This window comes from Convolutriloba macropyga, chromosome 4 (genome assembly GCF_964194025.1).
Source record: "Convolutriloba macropyga chromosome 4, txConMacr16.3, whole genome shotgun sequence".
Taxonomy (NCBI): domain Eukaryota; kingdom Metazoa; phylum Xenacoelomorpha; order Acoela; family Convolutidae; genus Convolutriloba; species Convolutriloba macropyga.
The window spans coordinates 8,639,591-8,663,039 of record NC_134471.1 but is presented as its reverse complement, the minus strand read 5'-3'; the positions used below and the strand labels follow the sequence as shown (position 1 = coordinate 8,663,039).

Genomic DNA, 23,449 nt, shown 5'->3' with positions numbered 1-23,449 from the left:
CAGCGCTCGATTCCAAGTATTACCGAGGCCAATAATTACTGAAGCCTAAATCTTGCATCACTGAATACCGATTAATGATACACAGTAAAAATAAATTTTGCCTGATTTCAGCATTCGAAAGTGATTTAAAGACAAATCTTATCTTTATATTAATTTCACACAAAACATATTGTATTATATCAATTCGATATATTATCTATCAGTAGCGTTGACTTAACTCAAACAATAACGATGGATACTTGATAGATACATTAAATCATTGATATATAAGTGCTAATTTTGCGCTATTTTGAATTTCTAAGACATACTCATTTTTCTTAATGAAAAGATACGGGGATTAGTATAAAGACCAATACACATCAGTAGTGTATAAAAGGTTCTATCCAAGCAGAAAATCAAACCTAACGGGTACTCGTTTCTGCTTGGATAAAACGAGGTGAAGCGGTATGTTTACTTTATTATAAAAAGTCCTAGATAACAGGTCTGATAAAGGTTCTATCTTGGAGTAGTGGATAAAAGGTTCTATCCAAGCAGAAACTCAACCTTACCGGGTACGCGTTTCCGCCTGGATAATCACCTTTTATCCACTACTACATACCCATTTTTTGCTTGGATAACCACCTTTTCCACCACTACATACTCATTTTTGCTTGGATAATCACCTTTTATCCACTACTACATTACCACTGTATATACACTTAAACACTTAACCTAAACAAAGCACTCATTTTTGCTTGGATAATCACCTTTTATCCACTACTACGTACTCGTTTTTAATTTGATAATCATCTTTATACACCACTACAACCATAACCTAAACAGGCATTCATATCAGAGTAAAAACTTTCACTACTAAATATACACGTCCTTCTACCATCTTTTTCCTTATAAAAAATTGCTGTGACCACTTCATGGATAAAAAACCAGCTTAGATCTACACTTTTATATTAAATCTTTGAGCACATTCCTTGAATCTATTTTTGGTATGTGTATATCTATATCTGTGTAGATAAATACACAATCTACACTTAAAATTTTGAAACCTAAATCCACTGACATGTTGATTTACATTACACATTATACAATTTATATAGAGATTTGGATCATTACAATGCATATTCATATGATTAATATAATATCTATTCTTGAAGTAACCTTTTCAGATATAACATCCAAATAAACTATCTAAACATTTATTACAACATTTTCTCCACGATTTATATTTACAACTATCACATTTTGCAGATGAAAGCATTTTTAAATTTTATATTTTCAAAAATGAATTTTTGTTTTTAAAAAAGATGTTTAAATTAGAAAACGCAAACTTTTGTTATAATTGTGATTTGGCCTTTGAAACAAGGAAACAATTTGTCTAACACAATTTAAGTGATGAACACATAAACAGAGCAAGAAAGGAGAATGAAAACGAGGTGGAAGATGAAACTATTGAGAAGGTGTATGATTCAGTTCAAAATGATTACTTTCTTACGCCTAAAACTAAATTAAAAACAAACTTAAACTGAATCCTCAGATAAAACTATGAAGAGGGTGTATGATCCAGATGAAGATGATTACATTCTCAAACCTAAAGACAAATTGGGCCTAAAACTGTAGTACCATGTTGGTCCTCTGGTAAAACGTCTTAAAATGATACCGCACTAAAAACTCATATGAATAAACACTGGAGAGAGAACATAGCTACAACTAATGATAATGTTATTAAATCACGTTTCAATCAGAAACAGATATATAATACTAAATTAAATAATGAACTTATCGAAAAAATCAAGGAGTCAGTAGATTATATATTAGATGAACTTATACCATTTAAATCATATGAATATAAAGTCACTGTTAATTGTTTTCATAAGAAGAGAAAGTTGGGGACCCAAAGACTACTAATACAAACATTGGAACAGAAGAGTATATGACTAAAGATTTTTCGACTAGATCTAAATCAATGGCTTAATTATTGTAGAGAAACATATGAAGGTTATGGTCATGACTACCAGTTTATTGGTGTGACAGATATACAATTAAGTTTAGAAAAAACTAAACCATCATTAGGATCTTTTAACTGAACTACCAAATGATTTAAGGAGTAAAACAATAGCAATATTTAAATATTAAAAAAAAATTAATTGTCTTCGTTTATGTATTACAGTAGCATTATACCCCGTAACTACAGATGCAACTAGAGAAAATGATAAATAATAATCTAGTTGAAAACTGGGAAGACGATGAATATGTATATGATTATTTAGGAAAAATACAGAATAAATACAATATTAATATATGGTTTTACAGGCCTTCAACAGATGATAAACGGTCTACGACCGTTAATAATCCCAACGAAGAACTATCAGACTTTGTCAGAGATCGTAAGAAAGTAAGAATACTAGTCTGGGCTTTAATTAAAAACATAGTATTATTAGAAAGACCTAATACTTAAAACACGAAGTATTGATTTTGTGATCTTGTACTTATTGGTTACCCACACAACAAAAAAATGAAACTTATGAATGCTGCACACAAACCAAACCAAAGATTGTGTGCCCTAAATTAAAACAAATCAAGTTCAAGAACTATCACAAACAAAAGGAAGTGAAGAATGTTATATACAGTGATATTGAATGTTATATGGAAGGTGCTAAAAAGATTGGTGATAATACATATAAAATATATGACCATATACCTATTGCTATTGGGTTTAGTTTTTATGGTATTCATGAATCACATTTGGTCTGGGCTGTATCAAAGATTATGTCAAAGATCTGTTAGAAAAAGAAACAGAATAATTTCAATTTAAACAAAACAATAATATATATAAAGAAGATTAATTATATCATGAAGCCAATAACACTTGCCATATACGTAGTAAAACATGTGCGAATAAAGTTAGAGATCACTATCACGAAACAGGTAAATATAGAGATCCTGAATGTAATATTTGTAATTTAAAATATAGACAACAAAACTTCAATCCTGTTATATTTCATAATGGTAAAGGTTATGACTTCAATCTATTATTCGATTAGCTATTTAAACAAAATAGTGCTAAAAAAGAGTAGATGTACTACCTAGTACTAATGGTAAGGCTAGAATGTTTGGAGTAGGTATACTGAAGTCTAAAGATAGTTACAGTTTTATAACAATGTCTCTTGAAAAAATGGCTTATGTCTACGGTATTAAAGTAAAACATTATATCCTTATTAATACTTTACAGATCAAAATAGCTACAATATTATATTAGGCAATCTATCAATTGAGGACTTTAGATCATCACTAACAAATAAGTTACCACTCCAAGCTGACCTTGATGAGTTTAATAGAAGTAATAGTAAGAAAACAGGTAAAGAATTAAGACTAGAGTATATGGTGAATGATGTTAGAATATCAGAACACGGTTTCAAACTATTTGTTAAGATAAACATAAACACACACATATTCAATCCTCTGCATCATATTAGTCTACCTGGTTATAGTTTTGATTGTTTAATAAATTTGAGTAAAGTTGAATAGGACACAATACAAGATGAACAAATGCTGAAAGATTTTTTTAGTGCTATAAGAGGTGGTATATATGGTTTTATGAGTAATAGAAACATACATAAAGATGAGGGTAGGAAGTTATGCTATATTGCTGCTAATAACTTGTATGGATATACATTAATGCAAAAGCTCCCACATAAAGACTTCACCTTTACTGACATAACTACTGATAAGGTGTTACACACTGATGATGATAGTGATTATGGCTATTGGGTTATCTGTGATTTAGAATATATAAATGAATGTAAAGATAGAACTGGTAACTTCCCATTACTACCTGTTAGAAGAAAAGTCGAGAATAATGAATTAGGTTATAAACAACGGCCTTCAGGTTCTTTAAAAGGTGAGAAACTAATATTAGATCAAAAAGATAAAAATGAATATCCAATACACTTAGAATGTTAAAGTTTGTTGTTAAGATGGGCATAAAAGTTACTGATGGGCATAAAAGTTACTAGAATAAATAAATTCAATTAAGACTATTTTATTAGAGAGTATATTGAACTTAATACTAAAATGAGAGCAGAAACTAAAAGTGAGGCCGAGAAAGATATTTAAGTTAATGAAAAATTCCCTATTTGGCAAAATTTGTGAAAATCCATTAAAATATTTAGAAGCTAAGGTTCTAACAGATGATTATGAAATACTTAAAGCTGTTAGTAAACCAAGTAAAACTTGTTAAAAATGAAATTAGATATGATAGTTATACTCTAATAGAATATTTTGAGGAGATAAAATATGATAAACCGATATACTTCGGCTCAACTGCATTAGAACAAAGTGAACTTCACATGTTTGAATTCTATAATAATGTATTACAACCATCTCTCAAAGATCTAATATTACATTATATGTATACTGATACTTTTGTATTAAGTTTTACTGAAGGTAATGTCCCTGACGAATACATGGATCTGAGCAATCTAGATACACCAATTTAACTAATAATAAAGACAGTTAAATTTAAACATGAACTAGGGAGAAAAGAGATAGAAGAATTCATAGTACTAAAACCAAAGACTTACAGCTTTAAGAATAGTACAGCAAAAGAGAAAGGAATAAAGAAAGAAAACAATGGTAAACAAGAAGACTATTATAATGCATTAATGTATAACAGAGATAGAACTGTAGAAGAACGTAGAATACAAAAAGTAGAAGATAAAATGACTACTATTAAAACAAGTAAGAGAAGTTGAAGTAACTTTGATGATAAAAGATTTTTTGTAAATAAGAATAAAAGCTATCCACATGATGAGAATCTATACCTATTCAGAAGAGATCAAGTAAAAAAGGAATGCTGAATCATTGGAACAATTAATAGATTTAAGATAATAAATATAAAGACTTACTCAAAAAATATTAAATAATTAGCAATTAATGATGATAGAAAGTTAATCCTTGCTGCTATTACACTATACAATGATTTATATTTTTTATCTTTACAAAATAAAAATGATTAAACTAGAAAAACTTATAGAATTAAACAATCTAGAAGAACAAAACAAGATAACGATTAGAAGATAAATTAAGACGGCAAGAATGTTATGGTGAAATAGAAGAGTTATTTGATCCTTTAACTAAAACTTTAAATAATAATAGTGAAACATGGCTAGCCCATAATGAACAGAATTTAGCAATGGGTGAAAAAACAATAAGAGCAATTAATTGGCAAAATCAAGAGTTAAAACAAACTAGAGCTAATAATGAAACTGCTTCACGGATCAGTGAAGCCGGTTCTCAGATCAGTGAAGCATGGAAGAAGTCCCAAGAAACTGACCTACAAAATGAACTGGAAAGACAAGAAGAACCACCAGTTATAATTGATACAGACACAGCCAATATTCTTCATTTAATGGGTGCTCAATCTAACCCACAATCACAATTAAAGACCAAAAAAATTATCTACTAGGGAATATACAATGAATGATGTTGATATAACTCCAGAGCAGAAAGCATTTTTAATTAGGGACAAAATATTTGAATTTTCAGATGGGTTTATTAACTTTCTTACTAATCCATATGTAAAATATGGTGATATCGAGGAAGATGAAACAAAAATAAAAAAGTTTTTGCGGGACATTAGATATGACACAGGAAAAGGTAATAAGAAAAGCACTAGATATAGAACAATAAAACGTATATTAGAGAATAGAGGGTACTACTATGGTAGGAGTTTAACTGAAGACGAAGTTCAAGTAAATGGTTTAATAGAAAGATTAGAATTACTAATACTAGAAACAAAAGCTGGCCATGATGGACTATATGATGAAAAGTTAAAGATATCTAAACAAATATTATCAATGAAAACTATTAATAAAGAACAAATAGATAAATTTGTTTTTAATTAGGCGAATTAGATGAAACCATGACTACGTTAGTCAGTGAATCTGCTTCGCAGATAAGCAAAGCTATGGCTACGTCCATAATGAAACAACAAGGCTCAATTAAAACTAAACAACAACTACTAGCTGAAGTATTTAGCCCCCAAATAACAAAAATTTAGAAGAGAAAGAAAAATACCATTACATAAAGATGAATCATGGTCAGCTGATTTGATAGAAAAATCATCTCCAAGTAAATACAATAAAAACTAAGTTTATATTAACTGTTATAGATGTATTCACAAAATATGCCTGGGCTATACCCTTAAAGAATAAATCCGGTATATCTATAACTAAGGGTTATAAAATACTATTAGTTGAAGATAGAAAACAAGAAAAGTTATGGGTAGATAGAGGTAGTGAGTTTCACAAAACATTTAAATCTTTATGAAGCAGAACTATATTCTACTTATAGTGATTTAAAGGCTGTGTTTATAGACTTAATAGAACGTCATTACACATAATTAACAAACCAATGTTCATCAACGGGGATGGTAATTGGGTAAATATATTAAATAATTCTGTTGAAAGATATAATAATATTAAACACACAACAATTAATATGACACCCGTTGATGCTTCTAATAAACCTGAAGTTAAATACTATGTTAAATCTACCAAAGTAACACCCAAACTCAGAGTTGGTGATTAAATTATGTCAGGAATGCTGACAAACGTAACATTTTCTCTAAAGTATACACTTCTAACTGGAATAGAGAACTATTTAAAGTTAATGAAGTTCTAAAAACCCAACCACAAACATATAGAATAGAAGATATTAATGGTGAAATAAAAGAAAGCAAATACAATGAGCAGGAATTATCAAAATCTGATTTTGATTTTCAATCTAATAATAAAGTTTAAGGCTCTTTAAATATAGACCGCCGGTCAGCTACAAAGTAGATAGTTTCTTTCTGTAAACAAATACAAAGATGACATGAAGTAGATTTAACCAGGTTAAACAAGCATCCTCAAATATTAGTTTATCTATAAGGCCCGTCAAATATTCTTAGGAGATAGTGATAATATTGACATGAAAGATACCTATAAAATTACAGATGTACACCCACCCATAAATGAAAAAGATGTAAATAAAGATTACTGTGACAATAAATTATTACCATCCAATAATAAACTAAATATTTTAAGTAGAAACAAATGAACTAAGAAAAGGTGATATTGAAGAAGTTACAACTGGCCAACTAAATGCCAACAATATTGGATTATCATCATCTACAACCAGTGGTGATACTGTATGGATTGATGATAAAACAGTTGAGCTAGTTTCTCTTAACTCATCTAATATATCCACCTTAGCCAGCAAGTTGGAACTAATATTGTTCGTTTTGGTAATAAAGTTTCTGCTGATGCCATTTCTAAATATAACGAATTAAAAGTAGAGTTTAATAACAATAAATTTAATCAGACAATTACTAATATTCATTTAGGTGATGCATGTTTTGATCGGTGGAGAGGTCTAAGAGAAAATCACAATAATAGTAAAGACAGTTATAAAATAAATAATTGCTATATTACTTGAAAGTAAGCTAGTAGACAACAAAGAACAAGCAAGACTTGAGATGCATTATGATTTTAATCAAGAAGATAAAATGAAAGAAATTGATAGTTATTTTACTACTGAAAAAGAGTGATGGACTATATGATGAAAAGTTAAAGATATCTAAACAAATATTATCAATGAAAACTATTAATAAAGAACAAATAGATAATTTTGTTTTTAATTAGGCGAATTAGATGAAACCATGACTACGTTAGTCAGTGAATCTGCTTCGCAGATAAGCAAAGCTATGACTACGTCCATAATGAAACAACAAGGCTCAATTAAAACTAAACAACAACTGCTAGCTGAAGTATTTAGCCCCCAAATAACAAAAATTTAGAAGAGAAAGAAAAATACCATTACATAAAGATGAATCATGGTCCGCTGATTTGATAGAAAAATCATCTCCAAGTAAATACAATAAAAACTAAGTTTATATTAACTGTTATAGATGTATTCACAAAATATGCCTGGGCTATACCCTTAAAGAATAAATCCGCTATATCTATAACTAAGGGTTATAAAATACTATTAGTTGAAGATAGAAAACAAGAAAAGTTATGGGTAGATAGAGGTAGTGAGTTTCACAAAACATTTAAATCTTTATGAAGCAGAACTATATTCTACTTATAGTGATTTAAAGGCTGTGTTTATAGACTTAATAGAACGTCATTACACATAATTAACAAACCAATGTTCATCAACGGGGATGGTAATTGGGTAAATATATTAAATAATTCTGTTGAAAGATATAATAATATTAAACACACAACAATTAATATGACACCCGTTGATGCTTCTAATAAACCTGAAGTTAAATACTATGTTAAATCTACCAAAGTAACACCCAAACTCAGAGTTGGTGATTAAATTATGTCAGGAATGCTGACAAACGTAACATTTTCTCTAAAGTATACACTTCTAACTGGAATAGAGAACTATTTAAAGTTAATGAAGTTCTAAAAACCCAACCACAAACATATAGAATAGAAGATATTAATGGTGAAATAAAAGAAAGCAAATACAATGAGCAGGAATTATCAAAATCTGATTTTGATTTTCAATCTAATAATAAAGTTTAAGGCTCTTTAAATATAGACCGCCGGTCAGCTACAAAGTAGATAGTTTCTTTCTGTAAACAAATACAAAGATGACATGAAGTAGATTTAACCAGGTTAAACAAGCATCCTCAAATATTAGTTTATCTATAAGGCCCGTCAAATATTCTTAGGAGATAGTGATAATATTGACATGAAAGATACCTATAAAATTACAGATGTACACCCACCCATAAATGAAAAAGATGTAAATAAAGATTACTGTGACAATAAATTATTACCATCCAATAATAAACTAAATATTTTAAGTACAAACAAATGAACTAAGAAAAGGTGATATTGAAGAAGTTACAACTGGCCAACTAAATGCCAACAATATTGGATTATCATCATCTACAACCAGTGGTGATACTGTATGGATTGATGATAAAACAGTTGAGCTAGTTTCTCTTAACTCATCTAATATATCCACCTTAGCCAGCAAGTTGGAACTAATATTGTTCGTTTTGGTAATAAAGTTTCTGCTGATGCCATTTCTAAATATAACGAATTAAAAGTAGAGTTTGATAAAAATAAATTTAATCAGACAATTACTAATATTCAATTAGGTGATGCATGTTTTGATCGGTGGAGAGGTCTAAGAGAAAATCACAATAATAGTAAAGACAGTTATAAAATAAATAATTGCTATATTACTTGAAAGTAAGCTAGTAGACAACAAAGAACAAGCAAGACTTGAGATGCATTATGATTTTAATCAAGAAGATAAAATGAAAGAAATTGATAGTTATTTTACTACTGAAAAAGAGTCAACCAACAGCACCGAGTGGGAGATTACTATATCCAAATTTATCAACCGTTAATGAACAATAAATAAACGATAAAATCCTAGCTAATAATAAATTTAATAATATTACCATTATAAAAGATATTAGAAATTATTATGAAAATGAAACTAATCAATAAAAAAAGAAGTTAAGTAGATATAAAAGTTATATTAACATAGCTGAGATAAGAAATACTATTATCATCAATAGCAACAACTGCAACTACAACATCAGTTGCATTAACAGGTATAGGATTACCTAATTCTATACCAACAGTTTTTGCTACAGCAACTGTTTGTGGTTCATTATCAAAAACAATTAAATACTAAAATAAGAAATAAAATTATAATGTATTCACAAATGTATATTTTAAGTAAACAGTTTAGTCATAAATTTAATAAACTACATACTAAATCAAAGAAAGATAACAAAACAGATGATGATGAATATAATGAATTAGTTAAGGTGTATGCGGAATAAGAAGAATAAGAAAAATAAATTGAGTGTTTTTTAAAATCAAGTTATTAATTAATAATAATATATTTAGTAATAATAATACATTTAGTAATATTAACATTAGTATTAAAATATATAGATAAGATTAGATCTATATCTAGTCATAGTCATAGTCGTAGATATAGTCATAGTCTTAGTCATAGTCATACCCGTGGCCATTGTTATAGTTATACCCATAGCCATAGTTATCTGTGAAGCAGGTTCCTGATAGTTAATTTAAACTCTGATATGATTACTTCATCATCTTTGTACCTAAATATAAGCCTCTACCTTTCTGTACTACATTTATACCTTCACCAGTAGTTGCAAATTTAATTGGATCAGGTGCGGCTGATAAAGCCGCTGTAGGGTTCCTAGTTGCAGCTGCACTTCCTATTTTACTTGCTCTTGCTGGGTTAATAGCAACTTTCTTTCCAAAGTTAACTGTTGCTTTACCAACACTTTTAATGAAATCTTTCAATCCGTCTGCTTCTATTGTTGCATCACTAACAGTCATTGACTTATATCTTTTACATGTATTAAAATTGCTCTTTAACAGTTAAGTAACTTTTGAAGTAATAAAACCCCTTTTGTTATTAGTTCCACTATAATGTCTACCACCAACACAATATGAATTAGGTTTAAATTTCTGTAGCAGACTCATATTTATATATAAAAAAATGGAATGTAAAAAATATAACACCTTTGTTGTAATAAATAAACCTAAAGCCAAACAAATAAATAAGACTAAGACTATAACTAAGCTTGAAGCTAGGGGTCTATCTCTAGAGAATAAAAAGAAATTAGAGATTATTTATGCTAAAGGTTTTGTTAAGACATCTAGTAAATAAATGTAACAAGAGTAATAGATATAACAAGAGTATTACTAAAGCATTATTAAAGTATTAACTATAACTTTTACTAAAGTACTAGATAGAACTATTAATAAAGTATTATTAAAGTATTAACTACAACTATTACTTAAGTAATAGCTATAACTATTACTGAAGTATTAGATAGAACTATTACTAAACCATTAACTAAAACTAAGATACAATACGCCTCTGGCTATCTGCCAAGCAGTTTCACTGATTAGTCTCTACAACACTATATCAACCATCTTACTACCATCGCTATGAAACCTAAAAATTCTTCTAGCTGACACTAATGCATGACATATAATATGAGCAACACCACGAGCAAATTTAAAATAAAGTTGTATTGTTTGTGCTCCTATATGGTCTCTTTGATATCTAGTATCAAGTATGTATATTCTATAATTACTTTTCAATTTTCTATGTTTAATACTATCTAGTAACTCATTATAATTTATATTAAAATTTACAATCCTTTATACGCAAAACTATAACTATTAGAACCATAATTAATATTCATTCTAACTTCAGGATAGTTTACACTACCAATCTTACAAAACATTCATTAACATCCATTTCATTGAATATACTAGACTCATTAGTTCGATCATTAACATTATTATTTTCAAAAGTTACTATAATATTTTGAGGTATCTCAAAACCACTCTCTACACCTATATCAAACAAAAAATTAGTAGCGTCTGGTACATTATTGTAATGTGTTTTTCTTTCATAGAAGCTGAGGTCTATATTATTCTTTCTACTTAATCCTTTCTGTAAAATTATTCTATTATCATTCCTAGGATCAATACAAGGTACACACAAAGCTATATCTCTAATTTCTATATTACAATCATTGGCTACTGCACCTGCTCCTGCATCAACTCTAAACAATGCTCTATTATTACTATTTCTTTTTATTATGAACTTAAAGCCTACGCCATATACAATCTTTTCTAAATCATTTATAAATCCAAATAGATCTTTCTTTTTAATCATCATATACATCTGACCTCTTTGTGCAGCAGCATGATCACCTTTTAATTGGATATCTCTTTCTCTTTGATCTCTAACAAAAGCCACTTTCATATTCATCACTAGAGCTAGTTAGTAATTTATACATTAATAGATTAGGATGACAATGATCTATATATTCAATTGTTTTACCACTCATAGTTTCTAGCTTGATAGAACTAAATAGTCCCATTACACCATAGTTCACTAATCTAACACTAGCATCAGTAGCCAATATACCACCACCATTATCTGAAACCATAAACTCTATCTCTAAATATGATTCATGTATGTTTAAATGATTCTCTTTACTAATTAAAACATTAATATTATTGTTAACTGTATTCATTGTTGCTAGATTGTTTGGTTTATAACTCATTATCTTGCTATTGTGTATGTCATTATTATACATATACTGTCTATTTATTTAAGAGATCATTTTTGAGCTAAAAATGTATAACTAAAAACGTATAATTAACTACAACTATAACTACAACTATAACTATAGATATAACTATAAATATAACTATAATTATAAATATAATTAATATATAACTATCACTATAAAAACAATTATATTTATAGCCTTTTTTGAATAATAAAAATGACTGACAACTTAATCCAATATGAATTACAAAAGATACATGAAGCTCAATTAAAACTAAAAAAGAACACACACTTAACTTTAGAATGATAAAATCAACAGAAAAACTCAACTTTAGTGAACCTATACTTAATACAACAAAATTAGGTTAAATTAGATTATCGGTTTATAATTCGTTTTATAAAGTTTATTATCGGTGTTTAATGTGAAAAGAAGGAATAATCAATTTTTATATGAAGATAATATTTTAGCTGTTATACCGGGTGCATATGAATTCACGGAAATAGCAAAATTATTGAAAGAAGAAACTAATGGCAATGTTATAATAGAACCTGATAAGAATACAATGAAATGTTTAATGGAAAAAAAACGGAGTTCATTTAACCTTGAAATAGAAAACTCAAAGGCCCCATTACTAGGACTTGAAAAATAGTATATGAACAAGTTATTTATACATCTCAAAAGATTGATATTATGGGTTTTAGTACTACTAAAATTCACTGCAAGGTTATATCGGGTGTTAAAGATAATGGTAATAACACAGACATACTGTATACTTTTACTCTAACAGAACCACTAGGCTACTTGATAAATTTTATACCAAGTAATGCCTTATATCAAAATGTAACAAAAGATAGAATAGAATATTCTGAATTTCAAATTAAAGATGAGCACGGAACACCTACTGATTTCAATGGTGATGTATTGAGTTTTACTTTACATCCGATTTAGAATACAGTTGTAGTTATAGCTATAGTTATAGTGATCAATATAGTTATAGTTTAACCTCTAACTATAATAATAAACATAGTCCTACTTATAGTCAGAATTAGTCATAGACTTAACCATACTCATAAGTACAATTAAAGTAGAAAACTATCCAATCCCAATTAATTCCTAATTTACCATTAAGATATTTATAAGCCTCTCTCCATACTTCATTACATATTTTAGTAAAATGTTTATAATTATATTCAGCTTCATTAAAGAAATCATGATATATAGATGTGAGCTTCACCTTTTCGTTCAAATAGAATAAAGAGATTACTATTTTCTCTAACATTATGTCTATCCAAAGAGAACAAATTTTGATTTAGATATATCATATTAAAATTACTATGTCTCCCTCTACAAAAAATTCATTAATAACTGATTCTTTTGCGTTAACATCATCAAATATCATAAGTTTCCTTAAGTCTTCCGGTAGTTGCTGAGGATAGGGTGAATCTTTTATATCTTGAAAAGGCTCAATACTTGCCCTATCTTTATAACTCTCTATACCTTACAACTTACAATTAATTCTTTTAATAAGAATGTTTTACCACAATCACTAGGACCTGATATTATACATCTAACGTTCTCAGGGAATGCAGCATTAACAAAAATTTTTTTATCACTTAACCACTTAATTATGATTGTAGACTTCAATTAACATCAATAGAAATACTGATACTAGAATTTTCTTTGCTCTTAGGTTTACCCTTTTGATGTTTTTCACCAAATAGATATATAGATTTATCTTTTTCAATATCTTCATATTTATCTATATCTTAAATATTGATATTGACATTATCTTTATCTTTATCTTTAATATTGACATTGTCATTAGCATTGCCATTGTCATAGACATTGACATGGTCATTAACATTGTCATTGACATGGTCATTAACATTGTCATTGTATTGTAATGGTGATCAGCCGTAGGCTGTGGGTGAAACCCAATGTCATTGCCATTAACTTCATCATTATAATTATCTATAACTTCATCATTATCTTCAACTTCATCATTAACATCTAAAACACAAACACTCATCATACATCCCTGCACATTTAACTTGATTAATTAGAATAATAAGAGCACTCTTTACTCTAATTTTTCTATCAATAAGATAGATCATGTATAGAAAATATGCACTACAAAATGATTCATCATATGCTTGCATTCTCTAGTCAGACCCTAGGTCAAAATATTCTACTAAGAATATTCTACTAGGAATAATGGTGGTGTCTCAACAACAAAATAATCAAAGTAATGTGTCTTATCACCTTCTCTCCTTATAACTAAAACCCAATGAGTACCATCAGTTGGATATAAATTAACAATAATGTTGAAGTCGTTATCATTAATACTAAATGGTTTCTGATCTCTCATTATTATTTCTATTGGTATTAAACTTCTATCATTACCTAAATCTTCTACTTTGATATTACTCATTGCTTTAATATCAATTTTAAATTTTTTATTGAATTCCTCCGAAGTTACGATTAACATTTTTATATGATAAAAATGGAGACGGGTAGTGCAGTTATTTTTATTTTCAAGTTTATAATTTGTTTTATGATATATGATTCAATACCAAGTAAATATGCAAAACTAGAAAAGAACTTTGGTGAATTTGCAAATAGATGTAAGAAAAGATTTGAACTAGAAAAGTCCCCATTACATACTATAGTTTATGGTGGTACTGGAACATGTCTTTTGTTAGACAATATTTAAAACTATAGAGAACAAACTTCAACTGAGGGATTAAGTCCTTATTTAGAGAAAATGGGAAAATGACTAGAACTATGACTGAAACTAAGACTGGACCTGTAGTTAAAACAAGAACTAAACCTAAAGATCAACCCTTTGATGTAGTCCTTGAACGAATTGCTGATCATATCTGGTATGAAATCAGTTCACGGTTACAGAGTGATATAGATAGTGTCAAAGACCAAGTCAAAGATGTTGAAGACCAAGTCAAAGACCTGAGGTCTATAATCATAGTATTGAAAGATGAAAGGGGTTGGATAGATCCAGAAAATAAAAGAGTTTACCAATTTTAATATGTGTGATATAAATATGATCACAAAAATGTCAAATTTCAAAAATAGTGTAATTGTTCTTAATGATATGGGAGAAAAGTTTAATAGCCATATAAACTATTATTTTACAGAAGGAAGACATTATAATATTAAAATGATTGTAAGTTGTCATAAAACAGCTCGAAAAATAATTTAGCAAGACTGAACTGTGATACTATTTATATAACAACTTATAATGGTGCTGATCTATTTACCAAATTCAATACAATATATGGTTGTAATCATAACTTCCATAAAAAAATTAGTGACCTAAATAGTAGCCAGTTTAATTGTACAGATGGATTAGATCCAAAACTTCGTAATGGCATAAGTAAATATAATAAGAAAGAGGGTACTTTTATTATTATTGAGAGTGATGAAACTATGATATAATTCAAGATTTGGTTTATTAGATATAGAAGCACGTAGTATAAAAGCAGAACTAGAATGTGAGGAGAAAGGTAAAGTTATTGCATCTATGAAAGCACTAAAGAAAAATGCTACAGATGGAAATATTTTTAACTGTGATAATTGTGTTCTACTTTAATAAACTTCCTGAATGAAAAAATTAAAATACAGAATGATGTTTTAAAGAAGTAGTTAAAGCTAATTGGTTTAAGTTTGCGTCAACTGTTATTGGAATTATCAGTACATGTATTATGATGTATAATTACATGAGTCCTGATACTACAATCAGAACTGCTGGACTTGTAGCAGCAGGTTCAAGTACTATGTTAAACAAATACATTGGTTAATAGTTGTAGTTATGGTTGGGGTAATGCTAATGACAAGGTTAATGGAACTCCGTCCTTGTTTCACAATGACAATGTTAATGATAATGACAATGTTAATGATAATGTTAAGGATATAAGAATAGACTCAATTGGTATAGAACACTTATATGAAGACAAAACTAAATCAGACATGTATTATTTTTTAAACTTAAAAGAAGAAACAAAGAGAAATCATAGATTTAAAAAGAAATTATAGGTCAGTTAAAAACAGAAAGTAGTAATAATAAAACAACTAGAAATTCTTGTTTAAGTAAAACTAAGAAGAATAAACATTGCTTTTATAAAACTGGTGGTTTATGTAAAGATGGTTGTTCTCAAAGGACTTTATGTCCTTCATGTAACAGTTTTTAATTGATCTTCTCTTAATGAACATAGAAAAAGAGCTCATAATGTCTAAAATTTAGTAGAAAGGACAAAAAATTTTGTGGATTACAAGAGTACATGGATTACAAGGAAAAAATAGGCAGGGGGTGGATTACAGGATTACATTGATTATAGATCATGGATGATAGATTGTTATTTTTTTTAATTTATTATTTTTATTATTTTTTAAATTTCTCCATTTTTTCTAATTTTTTTTAAATTCTTTTTTTAGTTTTAAATTTTTATAATTTTTTAAAAAATTTTCTTTTCAATTTTTATTTTAAATTTTTATAAAAATTTTTATTAATTTGTTTTTGATTATTTAAACTTTTTAATTTTTTTCTAAGTTAAATTTTTTTTTTTAATTTTCTTTTCAATTTTTTTTGAATTTTTAAAATTTTTATAAAACTTTTAAAATTTTTAAATTTTTTATCGTAAAGAATAATCTTTATCTTCTACTATAGATAGATAATAATCTTTATTCTTATTTTAGATAGATAAGAATAAAATTTATTCTTATTATATTTATCGGGAATAATATTTATCTTCTTTTTATAGATAGAGTATAATATTTATATTTATTATTGACAGAGAATAATATTTATTATAGATTGGAATAATCGTTATCTTCTATTATAGATAGAGAATAATCTTTATCTTCTTATTACAGATGGAGAAAAATCTTTATGTTCTATTATAGATGGGAATAATCTTTATCTTTTGTTATAGATAGGAATAAAACTCATCTTCTATTATAGATAGATAATAATCTTTATCTTCTATTATAGATAGATAATAAGATTTATTTTTATTAGAGATGGAGAACAATCTTTATCTTCTTACTATAGATGGGGAATATTCTTCATCCTTTATTATAGATGAGGAACAATATTTATCTTCTTATATGTAGAAGTTAAAACTCGCTTAGGTAGCCAGCAGGTAGCTTAGGATCCGAAACACAAGTTATTTTTAACCAATACTCATGATATGTACAATTTAGAACTCGCTTGTTTTTATAGTGAAGTGAAACTCATGATGAAGAGCCAAAAAGTGCTGTGGAGAAAAAAGGTCCACTCATGGAGAATTAATCTAGAACATTTTTTTTCTAGACATTTTTGATAACTTAAAATTAGTTTTCCTTCTCCCCAAGTAATTACCTGTTTTTTAGGTAAAATAATAATTAAATCCTTCTATTAAATTGAGTACTCTGTATATCTTATTTAAAATTCAAAAAATTTAATAAATACTTGACTTAAAAGCCAATATTTAAAAATGTCTAATATTCAAAATTTTTCACTTGTTTGATATCATTCTGCTAATGATGATGGTCATCTTTGTTAATTGTGGCGGCCAATTTAGCATGATATGCACTTTTTCACAAATAGTGGTAGATATATTACAGAGTAAAGTGTACGTGGTGGTGGATATATCCAATACTGTAGTAGTGTAAAAAAATGATTATCCAAGCAAAAATGAATGCTTTGTTTAGGTTAAGTGTTTAAGTGTATATTTAGGGGTAATGTAGTAGTGGATGAAAAATAATTATCCAAGCAAAAAAGGATATGTAGTAGTGGAAAAGGTGGTTATCCAAGCAAAAAACGGGTATGTAGTAGTGGATAAAAGGTGATTATCCAGGCAGAAACGCGTACCCGGCAACGTTGAGTTTCTGCTTGGATAGAACCTTTTATCCACAACTCCAAGACTCCTTTTATCCACTAATTCAAGATAGAACCTTTATCAGATCTGTTATCTAAGACTTTACAATAAAGTACACATACCGCTTCACCTCGTTTCTATTTTTGATTTCGTTTTCCAATTTCGACTCTGATTTTAGATCGCTTCGCTGAGCAACTGTTGGGACTGACAAAATGAATTTAATGATTTGAAAAAAGGAATACTTTCAACTATGCCGAAGTAATGCTATACCAGCGACTAGAGTGCCGAAACTTGAACTGATATAAAAATCGCCGCACAAACAAGATCAATTAATTGTAACAGAAGTAGTGAAAATGCCGGTAATTTAACGGCGGGGGCTGCCCTCCCCCCCGTTACAATACCGGCCTGGCCTCCTTTTTAGGTGTCCTTGTCCAAAAATTGAAGGACTGATGAAGGCCTGACAGGCGAAACTGACTAACCTGCTCGAATTCTGCGGTACGGGAAGTACAGTTTACTTTTGATGAGTTTTTTTGTGGTTTTTGTTCCAATGTAAGAAGTTAAATAGTTTTGCGAGTCTGAGACCGCACAAGTTGTATTAATTTTATGGGTTTTATTGCCCATATGTTCGAATTAACAAGTGCAAAGTAATGAAAATGGACGTTTGTTAAATATCAAGTTTGGAGAGAAGTTTCAAGTAGAGTTTCAAACTGCAAATAGAGCATGAGAATGAATAGAGGACAAATATCGTAAAAATTGACTGAAAAATTGAAGAAATTGGGATTAAAAATTTGTCTCAAATTGGTTAAAAAAGTGATTTTATGGCTTCATTACTGTTTCGGGAAAAACTCGATATGGCCGCCAGTTGAAATTTGGTGAAATTAGTTTGAATGGAACGCTTAAAGTGTATTTTTGAAGTGATTTTGCGCCAAAACCGGACAAAACTTTGAAAAAAAGCAAATATTGTTTTTTTTGATGGTAAAAAAATTAATATTTTTTCCGCCAATAAGCATTTTTATACATTTTAAAAAACGTTAAAATATGGTAAGTGAAATATTGTTAAGGAATCGGGTGTATATTAAACATTATCTAGTGAACAATTTTACCTACATTTTGTTTTTTCTGATGAAAAAAGGCCAAAAATGTGCAAACATTGGTAATTTTTGAGGTATGAATGTAGAATAAAATGTGCTATGTTAGTTAAAATGAAGTTGGCAAATAAGTTTTATAAGGTGAAAGTTTGCTCCAACAATTAATAATGAGTAATTGGGTTTGTTTGCATGTCACCTTTTGTTAATTTCAGTCATATTTCGGCGTTTTTTGACAAAACTTGATGTTTTTGGGCAAAAATGTAAACGGTGTTTTTTTTGAGATTTTTCAGTTGAAACGAAATTAACAATAAACATTTGTCATTTAATTAACTTTGAATTAAACAAAATATTGTCATAAACAAAATTTGAATTAACAATAAAATTTTGTGAATTTTTACAATCCAATAATTTGGATTGTATTGGGGCGCTTTTTTAATATCTTTTGCCAATTTATGACTTTTTACGTTAATTACAGACCGGAATGGTTTCAAATCACGGCTCAATTAATCAAACCTGCTAATGATTCCATTAACGTGCAAATAAGGCCAAATGAAAAAATTTCATTACAGTGAAAATCTCATTGTTTTAATGGCTTCAACGCTGTGTTTGCGCAGAAATGTTCGCCAAATTATGATAGCGCCACTCAAAGTATCTAATTTTTTCAGAGAATATTGTGGTTTTAACTGCTTGGTCACGGTTTTCACGACTTATATATCTCATACTCAGTTCATAAAATGATTGTTTTGCATATATGTTTTAGATGCAGGTTCGATGCAGAGTCCCAATCAATTCAACTAATTTCTTCAGCTAATATATTCAACATTCCAACCAAATAATCCAACTGTTTTACAATTTTCCAAATAATCCAACTGCGGTATTCAATCAACTTCTACAAATAACAATTCTACTAGTTTTTCAGTAAGTTACTACATACAATTTTATCCAATGACAATTTGGCGATTTAATCTCTTTCAAATTCAATCAAATATATTTAGGGAGAAATTGTGTAATAATTTATCCATAACACTGAACCTCTTTAATAATTTCACTCCATCATAATAATGTATAAAATTTTATCTAAAATTTCTAAGAAATTTCAATTTGTGCTTCATGCACTTTAGCAGAAACCATTATAAGCAATTAATCAATTGTGAAAATTAATTATGTAATAATTTTTTTTGTGCCTCTTTTTAGATACTTTGAAAATAACATTGAAACTGTGATAACACTTTCGTGATTATTTTTTCACCTTTTAAAGGCATTTTTTAAGATTAAGCTTGTGGTTAATAATTGTTTATTCTGTGTCTTTTTCGCGCTGATTCATTTAGACTTGGTTAAGATTGTTTGTCAACTGTTGACAAAAAAAGGTTCATGTCCATAGGAGGAGCAGAAGTTTGTTGAACAGTTCCACTGTATGAGAGGGCAGACATTAATTGAGTTTGATTAATTACAACATTCTCTTTCAACATTCTAAACTCTGCGTGTATGTTGAGAATTTGATACTCATCATCGGTAACAATTAGTACTGGTCGAGATATTACTCCTTTTTCAGATCTCATCAGTTTCGCATAGCGTTTTCCATACTTGTGAACTAAGTAGTTAATAAAAAAATATGTAAAACCGTTGATATTATGAATGAGGCTATTCCAATAATGATTGACATTTTCCATGTATGAGCTTGTGTGAACTTGTTACTTAGACTGGTACGAACTGTTTGCATATCTCGCAATATCGGCTCTGCGACTTCATCAAGTTTATCGAACGACAATCGTTGATACTCAAGCACTTCTGACATTTTCAATTGAAAACCTTCAATGAATTGTTGGCGCGCTTGTGCTATTGTTGCCATGTGAGGCAAATTATCAATCGCTGGTATTTTCGCAAGCAAATGTTTGAGTGGATCAGTCAGACTTATGTCGAGGCGTGTAATTGTAGCATTGTGACACGAAAACATGTCAGCTCTGATCTCAAGAAAGGTTGTTTCAGTTTTCGTTCCAGACTCTAATTGTATTATACATACTTGACATCCTACGAGTTTTGTTCGAGTCAATGGGTCATTGTTCCTCATTATTTCCTCAAATACATATCGAATTTAGGAGTTGCCGAAGTGATCATCCACTTTCCATTGCCAATATTTCGAGGTTTTTTTCTTTACTGGCAGTTTTACTGTTTATATCAAATTTCTGTAAAGCAATAAAAAGGTTGTCAATCAGAAGTGATCCTAGGCATAAGTCGTGAGCAGTGTCAAGCGAAAAGCCATTAATGCAAACAGAAAAACTGCTTGACCCTACGCACCTGTTAATTTCATCTTGCGATAGAAGTGCGATTTTATGAGTCGATTCAGCTATAGCAATTAAGTCCAATTCGACGGCATACTGCGCGGAATATCCATCAGTACCTTCGTTGGGCATGGGAACTGGTATAGCGCTCTAAAGATTAAGAGCAGTTGCTTCTGTCGTAAACGGAATCGACGAAGTGAAGAACATTCCATCCTCCATTGCGTCAACATTTGAGAATTTTTGTTTCGTAATACGTTAAGAGCTGATTTGTAGGTATTGCCAAAGATAATCGCTCATTTGTTTTTGTCTGCCAAATTACCACTGCTTCCAGAATTTCTTCAAGAGCTGTTCTTGGAAGTAAAGCCATTGGTATTAGTTTATTGACCATTGTCATAACTGAATTTAAAATTGTAAGCTTGTAGCTAAACACTGCTGTTCTGTACGATTTAATTTCATTCAAGAGAGCGGACAAGGATCCAATTAAATTTGTCTGAACTTGTAACATTTGATATCGTGCATAGAAAAGTTGATTGCAAGCCATCAGTTCTCTCGAGTTATTACGAATTAACGAAACTGCTTTATTTAGAACTTCCGAGTGATTTTTCTGAGTTTCTATGAGTTTGCGTTGACAATTATTCACGTCCTTCAATTGATCTGCAATTATGAACATTTTGTCGTTCATTTTCCTCTTTATTTCAATCGATCGCTTGTTATTTTCTTCTATTTGAGTTAAAGAAAAGTCAATGTCTTCTCTGTTTTGATCTGTTCCTCCCAATTATCCAAAAATGCTTCCCAGTGAGCCAGCAATGCCTGCACCAGCAGTGACTGCTGTTAGTGCTCCAAACGCAAGAACAGCTGGTCCTCGTTTTTGTCTTGATAGTTTTTTGTCCCAAATTGTTTTTCTCTAAGTGTTTTGTAAATTTGGTCTTTGATATCTCCAACATCATTTTGAGCTGCAATTAGTTGTTTTTCAACATGTTCACTTGCCGCTTTCGTTTGTTTTCATAAGTTTAAGATCACATCCAAATTCATATTGATGCCAAGAATTGTTTAAGAGCAGTGACAAGTTTTTCAACTGTTGATATATTTTTGTGTCCAATCGAGGAAACGGTACCAGAAATTGAATGTCAACAAATTTTTCTGCCAATAACAATTTTTGTTGACACATGAATTCTATACCCTTTTGTGAGTCATCGCTGTTGTTATAGCTTAATTTAACGATTACTAATAGAAAAGGAAGGTATTTCAAGGAAATCATTTTTCTTTGTTTTCTAATCAAAATGAGGTTTAACAGGCCTTACTTAAGTTCACAGGTAGCCAATCTGAGAATTTTTTGTTTACCTGTAGGACAAAAAACATGATATATATTTTTCTCTATTGAATAAATAAATGTCTGAGCTGCGAGGTAAGTTAGATAACTTTTTGTAGAATTTTCTCCGCAGACTTAAAAATCCTGGGGATAAAGAAGTTACTTTTATTGTAAAAACCTTCAAACTGTTTTTTTATATCAAAATTGCTCATTTGATCGAAGATTTGTGATTACTCTTTCAGCAAAATTTGTCTCGACATAATCAAGCATAATAATTTTTATATTTTTACCGCGCCTTTAAGGTTAATTTTTTACTTAATTTCAAATCTGATCCTCAGGATACCGACAAGGAAAATTTTTCAAAGTTTTGATTCTGGGTGTTCTAGTGTTTTTGTCAGTGCTTGAGGCATGAAAATATGTTGTCTTAGGTGTAAAACATGTATGACGATTTAAGTCAACTGACTTTCTTGGACGTCAGTGCTTTCAATAAGAACTAGTTTTCGTATTTTGCAAAATGAACTAAAAATTCTGCAAAAACGGGCGCAGTGCACATAAGATTTTACAATTATTGAAGTAATATAGTTTCGTTTGTCTGTTTAGGGGTCATGATAAAGAATTAAACAATATGTTCCTAGAATGGTATAATTTTAAACTCACGTGGAAAAGAGTAATTTTTCAGTTGAAATGAAACTCTTTGTTCTGCAGGTTTCTTTTGTTCTGTACGTTCTGTTCTGCTTGTACACAAAAGA

General features: G+C 29.3%; 1 protein-coding gene across 1 annotated transcript in view; it reads right to left on the bottom strand.

Annotated features, from left to right (window-relative positions):
* The window catches only part of LOC142338245 (serine/threonine-protein phosphatase 6 catalytic subunit-like), an 81,398-nt gene that overhangs the window by 4,830 nt on the left and 53,119 nt on the right, over positions 1 to 23,449 (bottom strand). The window lies entirely within an intron of this gene.